Below are 14,346 nucleotides of genomic sequence, written 5' to 3'. Positions count from 1 at the left end.
CTAGTGTAATTAATGAAGTCCAGGCTCACCCTAATGTACAAGCCCCAGGGTGTGCACCCGTCAACCTTTCTGAAACTGGAGCACTAGATTACAACACTGAGATGCCTCAGCAAGGGACTGATGTTAACCTTGTGCTAGATTTAAATCATTCCAGGCAGTCTGTTTTGAATTTCCAAATGTGCTGTACTGTTCTAATGAGTTAATTCATTTGGTATCCACTTCCTCTTGTCAGCTGCTTTTGGAAAATAAATCGTGCATTGTTATCTTAGCCTTGTTCATCCTATTAATGTTTTAGAAAATGCAGCTGAAGATTATCTGGAGTTTTCTATGGCAGCAGTTGACCTGCAGCAACTGGACAATGATCAATCACATCTTGAAGGAGTCACAAACTGCAAAATGCTTATTCATTTTCTTTTCTGTCTGCAGCATAGTATTTAAAAAATGTTTTCTACCTTCATGCAGAGGGGTAAAAGCAAGAGTGTAATCTCAAGAATTTTATAAAAAATGTCAATTTCAGTGCATCAGTGTCATGTACCTAAAAAAGGTAGATATGCCAATATACTACAAATTCCACCTTTACCAGCAGCACATTGGAAGTCTTCTCTATTCTTGTTCAGTTGTAGAGATTAAATTGACAATACCATGACAATCTGTGTGTACTTTCATAATGCTGACATTAGGCTTGGTGTGGAGCAGGGAGGGCTGTAGGGCTTCCACCCCACAGTGTCTGCCAGTGCTGGACTCACAAAAGAGTGTTGTCCAGAAGGACCTTGGGGTTACCCTGAATGCTGATCTCGCTTGATTCCATGGCACAGCTTTCACCTGCCATTTGTCAAGATCTGTTCCCTGTTTCCCGATATGATGTTAATAGCATTACCTGTAACCCCTAATTTACTCTGGTGAGAGACATTACTGGTAACTGGTCCTACCTGAGTTTGTAAAACAAAGCTAGCTGGGATGCCTCTGATTCCTGCTTAAGAGCCAGAAAAATTCCCAAGAAGGGCAGGCTCCTGAAGAAATTCTTCACTATGAGGGTGAAGAGGCACTGGAACAGGCTGCCCAGAGAAGTTATGGATGCCCCATCCCTGGCAGTATTCAAGGTCAGGCTGGATGAGGTTTTGAGCAACCTGATCTAGTGGAAAGTGTCCTTGCCAATGGCAGGGGGCTGGAACTAGAGGATCTTTAAAGTCCCTTCCATTCTGTGATTCTTTAACTGGCAGCAGTAGCCCCCCCTGCTCTTTCCAATCCCTCCATCACTTTCAGAAACTCCCATTTTTTGCTTTACACATCTTCCTCAGTTTCCTAGCAAGCATTTCAAATCTGGTATTCTAAGATTATTTCATCAATTAATTTTTAGAAAAGCCTAGACATCTTTGATTTCCAGTGTTATGGCTGTGTTGCCCATGTCAGCTCTTTGCATGGCGCTGCATGCTAACCCCACAGCAGCACACAGTAAGCGTTGCTTGTGCCCATACTCTCCCTTCTCCCCAACCACAATTAGATCATCTCAAAATATCTGTACTGCTTGGAGGCTCTAGATCTCATGTGAAGGTTCATAGATTAATTTAGCACAACTAGATTACCTGGGGATTTAAACAAGCTACTAATTTAATAGCCATGAATCTTTCTGGCAGTCCCTGTGCTGAAGTTCTATGCTTCCCCTAGGACCTGCAGGAATAAAGAGTATATGAAAAGAAAAAGAAGCACAAAATTCTCAGCCTTTTCAGCCTTTCATTTCCCTTTGACTTTCAGACAGTTCTGACTTGCACACTGGAGAGACATAGAGGTGGTTTTGTTTTTTTTTTTATTTAACGAGAAACAGATTGAATGCGCAGGTTTTCATTGATCTCAGTGCAAGTGAAGTTCACCTCTCTGAAGAAATCCCAAAGAGTCTAATGCACGGTGCCAGGCATAGTCAGGACCTTCTACTCCAGTCTGTTCTCTGCTGTGCTTCTGTTCTCCTCAGCAGGTGGTGGTAGGAAGACCTCTTTATTTTTCCTTATAATGTTTTTAAGGATTGCTCTACTTAAGCCACCAAAGTGGAGCCCTCAGGTGCCCTTTAATCCTGAAATGAGAGCTAAGTGGGAGGAGAAGCTGCTTACACAATAGTGGGGAAATTCATTCTCTGAGAAGGAATTCTCCACAGCTGTATGTGGCGTTGCCTGAACACATTGCTCACCAGCGCTGCAGCGATGCACAAACATGAGCTGGGCTGAACAGCTTGCACCTTGTGCACATCCTGAATTTCCATTGTTGCAGGGTGTTCCACAGTGAGTGCAAAAACCTCTCCCTTGGAGATGCTCGTGACTCTTGGATGGCCCCGTGTGCCTGGGGTGGGCTGCATCTGTCCGGCTGTTTGCTAGTGTCCGTGGGTAGCTCATATTTGCCCTGATGTGGAAGAGCTGCAGCTGCACATCTGCAAGATACTTCACAAACAGCAGGTCACATTTTGAGTTTTATAAATAGCCTCTCAAATCCAAGACTTGTGAAAGAAAATGCTGTCAATGCTTTTACTTAAATTCTATCCTTATTTTAGAACTTACTTCAATTTTAACAAAAAATAATAAATGTCCTGTATTCCCTTTAGCATATAAATATAACAATAAATTGGTGCAGTTCCACTGAAGCCTGTGGAATTGCATCAAATATTCTGGCACAGAATTTGGCCCATGAAGAGAAAAGAAGCCTCAATAATACTGTGCTTTCAACATGAACATTCATTTTCCTCATTGCCTGTACCAAGAGATCATTTTCTCTAGTCAGAACTCCAACTGCATTTTTTTACTATCAAGAATATTGCTTTTAAATAGAAAAATAAAAAGTAAACTACAACAATTTTCAATAACTATACTACTGTGGCCTTAATTTTCAAGGAAAAACATTACCAAACTCCATTTCAGATAACATTCTATTATGCACAAACCACTGTTGATATAATAACTTCTATTTTAGGTTGCTAGTAAAGAGAAGAACAATGTGACCCATTTAAAAATGGGCTCGCAGAAAAATATTAGCAAGCCATTTATCATTTCTATTTAATATTGTTGATAAGAACCATTTGATAGAAACATTTCTTTGTTACAAAACTAACAGTAGCATAGGACATATTTGACACATGCTCTTTGCAGTGGTACTGAGAAAAGGACTTTCTGTTTGTTGTAAATTGTTTGGAAAAGAAATGAAAAAGGAAATCACCTTTGAATTCCTCAATAGGCGGAGCCTAAATTTTTAGAAATCTTCAAGTAGTGGGTAAATCACACTCACACAACTTGAGTGCTGCAGTGGCTGGATACAGGCTCTTTGGGAAGGCCAGAAGGGGATGGTGAGGAGGAACAGTGGCCTTGTGTTTGAGAGAGGAGCAGGGATGCCTGGAGCTCTGCCAAGGGCCGGCTGAGAGGTGATGGGTCCGGGCTGGCTGGCAGAGCAATGTGGATGACCTTGGTGTGAATGTCTGCTGCAGACTGCCTGATCGGGCCTCCTTCAGACAAGCAGAAGAAACTTCATGTTCACTGTCCCAGGTCCTCACAGGAGCACTGATATCTTTTGGAGGTAGAACATGGCAGGGCAAAAGAAATCCAGAAGGTTTCTGTAGTGCACTGATGACAATTGCCTGACACAGGTGGCTGAGGAGATGAAGAGGGGAGATGCTCTGCAGGAGCTGATTTTTACAAAGAAGAACTGTTTTGAAATGTGAAGGTTGGGGCAGCCCTGTCCACCTGGACCATGGGATGGTGGAGCTCAGGATCCTGAGAAAAGGCAAACAGCAGGTTAACAACTCTGGATATCAAGAGAGCAAACATTGGCCTGTTCAGGGATTTACTTGGAAGAATCCCATGTGAGACCATCAGAAGAAGAGAGGAGGAGGCCACGAGAGCTGTCTGATTTTCAAGCATCACCGTCTCCAGACTCAAGAGCGGTCCATCCACATGTGCCAGAAGTCAAGCAATGGTGGCAGGAGGCCTGCATGGATGAATAACAAGCTATTGGCAAAACTCAAAGATAGAAAAAGAAATATTCAAGAGGTGGATGTAGGATTAGGTGAGATAGGAGAAATATAGAGACACTGCCCAAGAATGCAGGGATCCAGTTAGGAGAGTCAAAGCCTATCTGGAGTTGAATCTGGTCAGGGATTTGAAGGGCAGAGAGAGATGTTTCTAAGGGTACATCAGCAGCAAAAGAGACTGGGGAAAATGTGTGCCCACTGCTGAATGAGTCAGGGGACCTAGTGACTGAGGAGACAGAAAAGTCCAATGTGCTCAGTGCCCTTTTCTCATTGGTCTTGACTAGTAAGACTGAACTTCAGGCATCCCAGGCCTCTGAGACCTACGGGAACATCCAGAACAAGGAAGAATTACCATTGTTGGAGAGGGACCAGGTTATGGAACATTTAAACAAGTTTGACACACACAAGTCCATGGGATCTGATGGGATGCAACCACAAGTGCTGAGGAAAGGCCACTCTCGATAATCTTTGAAAGGTCATGGCAATCTGGGACTGGAAGAAAGGACTGGAAGAAAGCAAATAATGCTCCTTTCTTCAAGAGGGAACTATAGACCTCAGTCCTTGGGGAAGAGATGGAATAAATACTCATGGATGCCATTTGCAAACATGTGAAGAAGAGGTGATTAGGAATAGTCAGCATGGGTCTAGGAAGGCAAAACCATTCTTGACCAACCTGGTAGCCTTTTGTGACAAAATGACTAGTTAGGTGCATGAGGGGAGTGCAGTGGATGTTGTTTGTCTTGAGTTTAGCAAGGTTTTTGACACCATCTGCCACAATGTCATCACTGGCAAACTGATGAAGTACAGAGTAGGTAAGAGGAAGGTGAGCTGGACTGAAAACTGGCTGAACTGCTGGGCTGAAAGGATTGTGATCAGCCACATGAAGTTCATCTGGAGGCTGGTCCCCAGAGGTGTACACTGAGGGTCGATGCTGGGGCCAACGCTGTTTAGGATCTTCATAAGTTACCTACATGTTGGGACAGAGTGCACCCTCAGTAGGTTTGCAGATGATACAAAACTGGGAGGAGTGTCTGCTTCAGCAGATGTTTGTGCTGGCATCCAGAGAGACCTTGACAGGCTAGAGAAATGAGCTGGCAGGAATTTCATGAAAGTAAACAAAAGGAAATGCCAAGTCCTGCCTCCGGAAAGGAACAACCCCAGGTACCAGGCAGTGGGGTCAACCAGCTGGAGAGCATCTTTAACAAAAAAGACTTGAGGATCCTGGTGGAAACCAGGTTGAACATGAGCCAAAGATGCACCTATGCAATGAAGGCCAATTGCCTCCTGGGAGGAGTGTTGTCAGCAGGTTAAGGGAGATGATCCTGTGAGGACACACCTGGAATACTGTGCCCAGTTCTGGGCTCCCCAGTATAAGAGACTCTTTGACATAATGGAGAGAGTCCAACATAGGGAAGATGACTAAGAGACTATAACATCCTTCCTATGAGGAATGGCTGAGAGAGATGGGACTGTTCAGCTGGAAGATAAGGCTCAGGAGGATCTCATCAACATGAATAAATACCAGATAGAGATGAGTAGGGGGAATGGAGCCAGGCTCTTTTTAGTGGTGCTCTGTGAAGGGACAACAGGCAATAGGGCAATTGAAATACATGAAATTCCACCTAAATATTCAGAAAAAAACCCCTTTTTAACTCTGAAAGTAGTTAACCACTGGCACAGGTTGCCCAGAGAGGTGGTGGAGTCTCCAAACTTGGAGATACTCAAAACTCAATGGGACATGGCCTTGAGCAATCTTGAGCAAGGTCAGCTGAAGGCCCTGCTTTGAGCAGGGTGTTTGGACTACGTGATCTCTAGAAGTGCTTTCCAACCTGAGCCATTCTGTGAAATCGTTGCTTATATAATTTAAAAAAATAATAATAAAAAAAATTTAAAACTTCCTTCTCTGTAGGAAGCCCCATATTGTAGGCACAGATATAGTCATGCTCTTCTGCAGTTAATAAGTTCTATCAGAAAGAATTCCTGCATAAGCCTGTGGGATGTAGGAGCATGCATGATCCTGGCATCCAAACAGGGAGACAGCAGAGACTTTGTGGTACCTGATTCTGGGGAAGATGGAAGAGGCTTTGCCACTTGACACCAGCTGCAGTCCTTAGAGGGTTGGCTGTCCCATCCCCAGGTAAGGAGCACAGTGAGCATCATGACCTTGGTCCATCCAGTGTGCTGGAGAGGAGAGAGCTGCGGGTGGGGAACAGCTGGCTGTGCTAGCACTGCGGCAGCTGGGGAGCCCTTCTCTCAAGGAGAACCTGCAGCTGATTTTTCCATCCTACTTTCGAGACCTTTTGTGCTGATCCCACAAAGCACAAAGGGAATAGAGCAGGGCTGGGAATATATGAAAAAATACCTCCCCCAGCCTTTTAGGTATGGAACAGAAGGAATATGTAACAGCATGACTTTTGCACCAATTCCACAGAGAAAAAAACGCTTCTGAGAGCAGTTTTTGGTAGTTCAGGAAAACTCATTTTCTTCACAGGTTTGAATTATACAAGGTCATTTTATTTTTTTTTTCAGCTTCCTATTATTGTTATGATTGTTATCATCAATGAATTGTTTTGAATATCAAGCATATGGAGCAAACTACACTTTTTTTTTTTTACATCATCCTTGTAATAGTAAGTTTTGGTTTGCATTTTAATAAATGAGGAACCACCACTTATTCTGTTTAGGATTAATGCATTCATGAGTCTTATTTTCAGTAGCTATGAGGGAAAGACAACATTTTAAAGCAAATTGAGGTGGCTGATATCTTCCCTAATGCATTTTTAATGTATAAGACATGGTAAGGACCACAAAAGCATTCAGTGCTCTGTAATACTATTTGACAACAACAACAAAAAACCCAAAGAAAGATAAAAACAAGCTACCAGACTGTATGGAAGAAGAAAGATACAGTCATGCTATTAGTCTCTGGTTATATAATTTTATTGAGACTTCTAGCATATGATGAACGAATATGATAAGTGGTGGGGGATGAGGATGTTGTGATATTAATAAAAATGTAATTCCATATGAAACTGTCCTGTGATTTATAGCTAATAATATTACTGTAATGAGGCTAATGAAGCCAATCAATCCTGTATAATCTTTTGTTTTTGTAAATCTGATTCTCAAAGACTTTCTGATAGAAAAAGGACAGATTTGTCTTCTCCTCCCAGCAACCCCTTCCCTGCTGACATGAGAAGTCCCACTGAAATCAACTGACAAGCACACTGTGGAGTAAATAAAACTCTGTGGATGTTCTTCTGTTCTGCCCTACTTACGTGGTTCCCCTCTCGTGACAATGTCCTCAGAGCCACATTTTCTTTGAGTCAGAACTTCTTACTGTCATATTTTCCAGCTTGCTTTCATCTAAGTAACCAAAATCCATCTTCAGTGAGATTTGTCAGATCCCTGAAAACTTACAGAGACAGGCACTTTTTGCCCTCTTTGTTCTCCTTGCCTTTTTCCACTGTAGTTTCGCTACCCGTTTTCCTGGGAAAGGAGAATGGGATTTAGAACATATATCCTTATAGCATTTGGAAGAACACCTATTTCTTCAGATAAATGTCATGGGATATATTTAAGAACACAGATATGTAAGAAATACTTGAAGTAATTTTACTTTGCTTTACTTTGCTTCAAGTACAGAACTCATAGTTCTCCTTAAAGAGGAATGACTACAATGAAATTACTAATCTTGTGAATTTTGACCACCATTCCTGGCAGAATGTGAAGAGAAGCTCCCACACATATTTATTTCCTCAAGTCCAACACCTTCCTCTCTAGGATTCTGGAAATGGGCAGTCTAGCAGAGGTTGCTGTCTCTGTCAGCATGATCATTTAAGTCAATGGCAATAACATTTTTATGTCAGCGAGACAGGATAAGATCTTGTGTAAATGGCCAGCACTCACATCTTTCCTCGTCTCAAGAACCTTGTTGATATCTGATTCAACACCTTCTATGTCCACCTCACCTGAATACATGAGTAGGCACAGATATGTGACAGAGAGGAGCTGTGATGGTGAAGAAAAGGATGTGAATATGAAGTTGGAATAAAAGTACGGCATTATGGACAAGATCATACCACATCTTTTCCTTTGTAAGGCTCTTTTCTTTCTGGATTTCGGTTCCAAGCAGCTGCTGAGGCTAGTGCCATCACACGCAGGAGATGATTGTCAAAAACGCATTTGAAATATCAGATGGTAGGAATAGCTGGCATTTCATCTTGGTGAGAACAGTCTGAGATATTGCATGGATTGGAGAAACACCAGCAACAGAGCAAGCAAGTGAATGGCTACTGGTTTCAAAAGAAAAACAGTTGATTATGTTCTGTTAGAAAACAAAAGATTTTAGTTAGAGTCCTGACTGGTTATTTGTGTTTGAGGTTACTTATGAAAACCACTTACCACAGAGCAAATTAGATCCTAGCACTGTTATGTTGTCATCACTGTAAATTCATTAATGCTTCACTGAACTGTTCTAATGCCATTAGACTGCCCCATGTCACATGTGTTGTGTCTATGAATGCTCTCTTTGTCTCCCTGCTTAGCGTACAAGTTGAAAGGCACTGGAATTGAACTGATTTTTCAAGCCAAGAATCTATGCAATCATAACTAGAATAAGTCCCTTCAGCTTGACATTCATTGCTTCCTTTCTCACGTAGAAACAGATGGCAGTAAAAGGAGAAAGCAGGTGCAGAGTGCCTCTTTCAGCTGTTTTTGATGGAAAACAGAAAGTGAACAAGTCACAGTGAGGTGTGTTGTACGTATCTTTAGAAAGGCACTTACAACTTCTAGATACATTTCTGTTCATGAGGGTGTAAGACGTCAGCTCTTTGGAAGTTATAGCATACACTGTTGCACTCTCATCAGCTCTGATGGATGTGGTTTGTATGGGAATATAATTTAAACATGAGGATATAAGGAATGATTTATTAAATTACTGGAGAAAGTACTTACGAAAAGAGGTCTAATACTAGAGAAAATGTCTGCCTTATTTGAATGCTATTAGAGCTATAGATTTCTTATAAGCTGGAATACCCCAAATGGAAACTCTCCATACATTGCAGCACTGTCTGAATCTGCACATAAATGTCCCGAAGTAGTACTTTTGAAATATTGCCATTCACAACAAACAGTTTCTTAACTCCCGAACCTAATGGAAGGCCACAATCCTATTGTTGCCAATCATATTATTGCTGTTAAGGTGAACAGCAATGTAATCTGAGAGCATGTTATGTTTGGGTGGGTAGTGAGGATTTGGATACCGCCATTTTCCCACTAGGCCATCCAGCTCTCATGCAAAACATCATTGTCTGTTTCCAATAAGGGAAAGATTAGACCAAATATGATCAACAGTCTCTACAAGAAGCCAGATCGAGGTGAGTAGAAAGGAATAAACAGTGCCATAGCCTCTTTTCCCCCTGTTACCATATCTATCAAGCAGAGCTGGTCTGATGTGGGTGGAAACAGGCTGTTCTTTGTGAAGAGCTGGCACAATTTGCCCTCATTAGCAGAGCATGCCCACTTTTATTTGCCGCTCTTGCAGTACCTCATTCAAACACCAAACCGCAGGGATTTTTGTAGAATCTCTGGGATTTCAACTATGAAAGGAGAAGTTTTTTCTTGTAAACTCCTGCAGCTTCCTGGGCTTGATGCACTGCATTGCCTGGCATGGATTTAACTTTCCCCATGATGCTGAAAAAGCACTAGCCCTCCTGTCACAGAACAACTGGCTTCAATGCCCCATGCTAGCAAAGAAGCTCTGTGATAAACAAGCTTTTAATCTTGTATTTCCACACATCTAGTTTGTAATTTGCAACTTGACAAAGCTGTGTGTCAATGACTGTGCCAAAAGCTCAGCCCTGAACACAGACGCTAAAAGAAGTGTGATGGTAGGGGAGAAAGCACTCACAGGAAACTCACAGAAGAATTGTACTTTGTAGATGCTTTGATTTAGTGCCATTGGTCTTATTGCTGCAGGTCTTCTACTTAGTGCTAATGTAGACAGTCCAGGAAAAGCTGCAAGAAACTAAAATGATGCCTTTCAACCTGGAAAGTATCTTCTGCCTCCCTAAATGCCAAGGAGGGCTCTGCCAGAGCCAAAAATGCGTGGGGACTCACGAGGAGCCAGCCTTTTCACATGATAAGGTCTCTTTGGAATGAATTGTTGTTTAATCAAAGCATATAGGTAGCCAAATCTTATGGAGCATCAAATTTTCAGCAAAAAGCCCTGCTGGCTCCTTTGTATGACGCCAGCCCAAGTGCATCAGGTAGAACTGCTAGAGATGGGCCACCTTCTGCGTGAAGGGAATACCTGGTGCTCAAATGGGTGTGTTAACATACCCAAGACAGGGGTTTTCAGTGCCAAAATGAGATTTTAAGTGCTAAGCAGGAATAAAAATAGAATTCAGGAGAATTTCAGTTCACTGTGAGGAATACTGACCCACAGCTGGGAGCCAAAGATCAGCTAATTCAGAGAAAGTGCTTGCACACAGATGAGCAGTTTGGGAAGAAGCACAGGAACATAAACAGCAGAGGACCTTTTCACAGAATGGTTGGTGTTGGAAGGGACCTCTGGAGATCATCTAGTCCAACCCACCTGCTGAAGCAGGTTCATCTAGAACAGATCGCACAGGAGTGTGTCCAGCTGGGTTTTAAATGTCTCCAGAGAAGGAGACTCTGCAACCTCTCTGGGCAGCCTGTTCCAGTGCTCTGGCACCCTCAAAGTAAAGAAGTTTCTCCTCGTGTTCAGATGGAACCTCCTGTGCTTCAGTCTGTGCCCATTGCCCCTCCTCCTATTGTTGGGCACCACTGAAAGGAGTCTGGTCCTACCCTCTTGACACCCACCCTTGAGATATTTATTAACATAAATAAGATCCCCTCTCAGCCTTCTCTTCTCCAGGCTTACCTAACAGTCATTTTGTTCCCTGAAATCTTCACCATAATCCTGATGGACTGCACTGTCTCCGGGTGCTCCTTTTCCAGATGAAGAGAGGCTAAACTCGTCTGTTTTGGAGGTGCAGATCCAACAAAACACACTGTGCTAATGAACTAACTCCCTTCCTGTGGAACAAACATAAGGAAGCAGCTGAAGAGATATTTATGATTCAGTGTAAACCAGAAAAATGCCTGCTTTCAGATTCTTAAACAGGAAGGTCGAGACTGTGAAACACAAAATCTTATGGGAAAAAAGAAAAAGGGTTACATCAATCTTTTTTTTTTTTTTCTGAAGGAGTCTTCTCTGATGCTTTTTTCTTCCCCTCTTTTATATAAAACTGCCGTATATGGATGCATTACAGGACATTGATAAAATGTTAGAACCACTGAATAACACTGCAATCTGGGGCATTTTGGGCAAAGATTTCATATTCAGTGTGTAAAGGGATTTTTATTTTTACTGGCAGCTGCCTGTTGTTGTTTGGTGGTTTTGAAAGTTAACAGTCCCTTTGCACTTGTGAATATGAACATTTTTGTGTCTGTGTAAGATCTCAGTTTTTTGAGGTTTGGGATACAAAGATCCCTTTGCTGATCTTTTTTACAACACATCTAATCTAAGGCAGGTATGATTACATTATGTTTTATTGTATCATCACCCTGGAAGAATACTAATTCAATAAATCATTATTCAGTATTCCTACTCCAAACATTTCAGTTAGAACAAAATCAGTTGCTTCTTCCTAGTTACCGACATTGAAACATGATTAATAAATGGTCAATTTAAATCTCAATGGAAACATGTCCTGTTCTGAGGTTCCAGCTAAAATGTTTTGAATTGCAAAATTCAGAATGTGAGCTAAGAGTCTTTCTAGCAGCATTACAGTGTTATCTCACACCATTCTCTATCAGTTACTGCCTGGTCTCCCTTTAAATACTTGCTCCTTCATAATTATTATCTGCAGTTGACCACTGGACTTTGAAACTGCAAACCAAATTGCTTTGCATATCTTTAGCTTCTTGCCATATATACTTTGAAATCATATTGTTTGTTTTCTGTCACTAAGATTACAGGTGACAAGACTTGAGAGGAAAAAGGTAGGCAACACTGAATGCAAATAGGGAGCCCTACGATTGCTATAAAATGTGACAAAGTGTCACAACTCTGCAACTAAAAGAAAAAAGAACAGCTGTGCTTAGGATCTAGTGCTGATTCAATGGTGAAGGGAAAACTATTTAGAAATAAAAAATATAATAAGTGGAAAAAGAAAGAAACAAATATTGAGATGAAGTAGAAAATGTGGACTATAAAAATATTGATCAATACTTCAGGAAAAACCCATAACTAGGTTTCACACAAATAAGTAACAGTTTTCTAACCATGTTAGTAGGAAAAGAAACCAAAAGTCAATTACTGTCTGAGACTCTGAATTTGTTAATGATGATAAAGAAAGAAAATATTCATAAATATTCTGGAGGTTCCATGTTTGGAGAGGAGTTTGATCTGCTTACATCATGTGTGGGTAAAGAATTTTGCAGTTTATTAATAGCTAAGTGGTATTTTACAATGTCATAAAACTTAGAATTTTAAAATCTTATTTAAATCTATGTACTCACACCCTAGAGTTCTCTAAGAATTGGCTGAAGGGATCTTCTGTCTTTTCTGTAAATTTTTAACAAATCCAGGAAAATGTGACAAGACTTAAAGAATTGTAACATGATGTAAATATTAAAGAAAAAAGAGATAAATGAGATAATCTAGGTAATTACTGTCTGGTTAGCCTGACAACAGTTCGAGGAAAAATACAAAAAACATTGATATGGGATTACAGTCTTAAAAGCTTGATGGAAAGGAATATAATTAATGCTAGTGACAATACTTTTACTGAAAATATGTCTTGTCAAACAAACATCCATAACGAGATTAGAGATTTTTATGAGGCATATGATTTACCAGTGTACAAGATTCTAGTTGAAAATGAACACTAGGAATCTTTCAAATGAATGGCATTTTAGGTCAACTAAATGCAAACTGATAATGCAGGCTGTGTCCACATTCCATAGACTGGCTCCTGGATACCCTGACTCAGAAAGAGGATTTAATGTTTATACTAAACAGCAGCAGAACAAGAGCTCCAATGTCTGATTCAACAGCAAAGAAAGAGTAATGTGGATCATCAATGTGCAGCTAAAAAAAAAGAAATTAATTAGAACGCAGGGGTGAAAACATGAGCTATGCAGGAGAATTCCGGTGTTTGTATTTTTAATGTGGAAAATGGGAAAATGTGTGGAAAAAAGCTAACAAGATATCCCGGTCTTAGCCCTCTAGTAAGTGCTAATGAGCTCCTCTTGTTTAGACCACACAGAGGTGACCAGACCAAAGGCAGTGAGAAAACACAAAGCAATAAAGGCCCTTCTGTCAAGGCAAACAAGCATAACGTGAACCAGTGGCTGGAAGTTAAAGTCAGATAAATTCAAATTAGAATTGGCTACCCATTAGTTAACACTGAAGGGGACTAACCACTGGAACAAACTGTCAAAATAATTAATTCTTCATTTCCTGATGTCTTTAGGTCATGCATTCCTGGAAAATGTGCTGTAGCAAAACGCAAATTATTATTTATTGAAAGCCAAATAATTAACTTAATACATGAGTAACTGCATGACATGTAATAGCTTGTGATATAGGAAGCCAGATTGCTCTCCGAATGTATGATTTCACAGCTTTGCCAGAACGGGGCATGTGAGCACTTTGTCATCCATGGGTGTTTACACATTGATAAGAAAAACTCGGCAGAATGAATGAAGAACTGCCTCTCCTTTTGCCATCATTTTACAGACTCAGATATGTTGTTATTCCCTTGCCACTTTATCCCGATCAGTGCTTCCCCTTTCTCATGAGCTTCCCAGGTGAAAATCCAACACCTTTAAGCCAATACCTGCTTTTGCTCTTATAGTGAAAAACTGCTCAGGCTCATTATTTAGGTCATTCTCTCTTTTTGTTTTAAAAAGTAGAAGATATTATGCCTTTCCCTGATTCTGTGCTTCTTTTTTTAAACATTTAATTTGCATGTAGTGGATCTAACATCTATCAGTTCCACTGAAAAAGAGCCACTTCATTTCAATAGGTATTAGATGAAACTTGTAATCCTTCAGTCACCTCATCTAATGTTAAAGAGCTCGGATTATTACAGTTAGGTAAATAATATTCATCATCTCCTCATTGCAGATTTTTCCTCTGAGCTTCCCATCTTCTTCCTTGAATTTGGTTCTGGGTATATCTTTAGTTCTACTTCCTTCCTAAAGAAATAAAAAACTACCTACATAGGAGTTTTGCCATGTCAGGGCCCTTGATTATCACTTGCATTCTGTGTTTCAGAGAGATCCTATTTCATCCTTTAACTCTTTTT

Source organism: Columba livia, chromosome 2 (assembly GCF_036013475.1).
Source record: "Columba livia isolate bColLiv1 breed racing homer chromosome 2, bColLiv1.pat.W.v2, whole genome shotgun sequence".
Lineage (NCBI taxonomy): Eukaryota > Metazoa > Chordata > Aves > Columbiformes > Columbidae > Columba > Columba livia.
This window is presented reverse-complemented; position numbering follows the sequence as displayed.